At 54.0% G+C, this 2,680-nt stretch overlaps 1 pseudogene; it reads left to right on the top strand.

The window, feature by feature from the left end:
• The first annotated feature begins 1,338 nt into the window (after positions 1–1,338).
• LOC139277766 (U2 spliceosomal RNA) lies at positions 1,339–1,577 on the top strand (annotated as a pseudogene).
• The last annotated feature ends 1,103 nt before the right edge of the window (positions 1,578–2,680 follow it).

Here is a 2,680-nt window from a genome sequence, read left to right on the forward strand (position 1 = left end):
AGACTGACGTGACCTGCCTGGGCTTGAAGGTGCGATGGAATCTTCTTGAGCAATTCTCCGGTCCTCCTGGAGCGTGGCGTGACATAGCGTAGTCTCCCTGGGGCGGAGCAAGCCTATCGCAGTCTGCAGGGGGGCGGGGCTAAGCCCCTGCGTGTCTTTCACAGCCGGCTTCTTTGCGCGTGTACATTGCAACATGCGCGCCTGCGCAATGGCTCAGCAGGGCATTTTTCCCCAGTCTGTTTCAGAATAGTGTGGGTACCGGGGAGGGATGGAGGAGCATGGAAAGGGGGCACTGGGGAGATGATGGTGGGGGATAAACATGGGGTGATGAGCGGTGGGGAAGAAACATGGGAAGGGATGGAGGAGCGAGGCAAGGGATGGAGGAGCGAGGCAAGGGATGGAGGAGTGAGGCAAGGGATGGAGGAGCATGGGTTGGGGGGCACTCGAAATGATCGAAGGGCCAGAGGAGAGAGCAGGGGTGCCTCTGTCCAGCCTCCCAACGCCTGGTTCAGCTCCCCACACCACCCCCCCCCACGCGTTCAACCCCCCACAACCCCCCCGCATTCAGCCCCATCCCCCCTCCACACCCCCCTGCGTTCAGCCCCACACCCCCCCCACCCCCACACACACACCCCCCACCCCACACACCCCCCACCCCACACACCCCCCCACCCCACACACCCCCCACCCCACACACCCCCACCACACCCCCCCATCCCACACACCCCCACCACACCCCCCCACAGCCCCCCCACACTCACCCCCCCACCCCCCCACATACACACACCCCCACAGACCCCCACCCCCACACACACACCCCCCACACACCCCCACACACACACATACCCACACCCCCCCACCACACACCCCCACACACACCCTACCACCCCCCCCCCCCAACGCCCCCACACACCCCCCACCCCTCACTGTCAGACACAGAGAGAGAGAGAGACACTGACAGAGACACTGACAGAAACGCCTTCCCTTCACATAAAGATAGGACTTCTATTTTTTTTATTTTTTATTGATTGGTTGCTTATTACTTTGGTCTTGGTGCTTTAGGTGCAGGGTTCCTTCTATTTTTCATTAATTAATTGCTTATTACTTTTTGTGCTTTGTAAATGTACTGCTTTGTTTTGTGCTTACTGCTTTAAATGTATTTTGCTTCTTTAATGTTGTTGTGAAGGTGTTTATGGAAAATCCTCTAACTTCCCTTCCCCCCTACCATTGTGATATTGATGTGTCCTTTGTGTTTAATGCTTCCCATGGCAACCCCCCCCACCCCCCTCCACCCCCCTCCCTCCCCCGTCTCTGGCTGTGCCTGCACTAAACTTAACTCTAGCTTCTCGGCCTTTTGGCTAAGATCATGCGTAACTGACCTGACAGGGGAGTAGCCACCATGACCTCCGGGTGGTTCTCCCTGGATCAGGAAGGTATATGCTTGCTTTTTTGGAAACAGGAGGTGGGTGGGGTGGCTTGACCCATCCACCTCCACAGAGGTGTGTGGGGGACCTGACCCATCCACCTCCATGGCACGAACCTGGTATTGCAGTACTTCCAGGAACGGTGCAGTGGCTCTAGGCCTTTTGGCTAAGAGCATTGGCGCAGAGTGATCCTTGGCGTGTGCAAGGTGACCTCTGGCGTTTGTGATTTGACAAAGAATTGGAACGATTGGCTACGAATTTCACAAAAAAAACTTAACTCTAGGTAAGGTTTTTCAGAACTTACAAAAGTGGACACTTATTCCATCCTAAGTTAGTTTGTAGTAAGTTTTCACTGCTGAAACTTGCAAAACAGGCCTGAGTGGCTGGACACACCCCTTTTGAAAAAAAAATACTTTACCTAAAGCCAACCTAAACTAACTCACAAGAACTGGAGCAAACTAATATCCGAGAATTGCAATTTCTAACATACTCCAAACTAAACTAGTTACTCCAAAAAACTAGGAGCAACTCTACCCGAAACTTGGACCCATAGAATCATACAAATTTACAGCAAGGAACGAGGCCATTTCGGCCAATTGTGTCCACACCAGCCAACAAAGAGCTATCCAGCCTAATCCCACTTTCCAGCTCTTGGTCCGTAGCACATCAAGTGCACATCCAAGTACTTTTTAAATGTGTTGAGGGTTTCTGCCTCTACCACCCTTTTAGGCAGTGAGTTCCAGACCCCCACAATACTCTGGGTGAAGAGATTTCCCCTCAAATCCTTTCTAAACTTCCTACCAATTACTTTATTCTATGCCCCCTGGTTGTTGACCCGTCTGCTAAAGAAATTAGGTCCATCCTATCCACTCTATCTAGGCCCCTCATAATTTTACAGTAACTATTTATACTCTCCTTTTTCGGTCCTTCTGCACCTGCGTCCTCTAGACTCCATCCCCGATGCCTCCCGCCCGAAACCGGAATCGGAACCGGAAGTGGGTGCCTGCAATTGGCCACGTTGTTCCTCTGAGCCTGTGGCTGGCAGGGAGAGAGACAGCGGGCGGGGGGAAAGAGGGTGTCGGGCGGGGGAGAGAGAGACACACAGGTGGGAGGAGAGATAGGGAGAGAGACAGCGGGCGGGGGGAAAGAGGGTGTCGGGCGGGGGAGAGAGAGACACACAGGTGGGAGGAGAGATAGGGAGAGAGACAGTAGGGAGAGAGACATGGGGGGCGGGGGGGAGATAGAGAGACACGGAG

The sequence above is a fragment of the Pristiophorus japonicus genome, chromosome 12 (genome assembly GCF_044704955.1).
Source record: "Pristiophorus japonicus isolate sPriJap1 chromosome 12, sPriJap1.hap1, whole genome shotgun sequence".
NCBI lineage: Eukaryota > Metazoa > Chordata > Chondrichthyes > Pristiophoridae > Pristiophorus > Pristiophorus japonicus.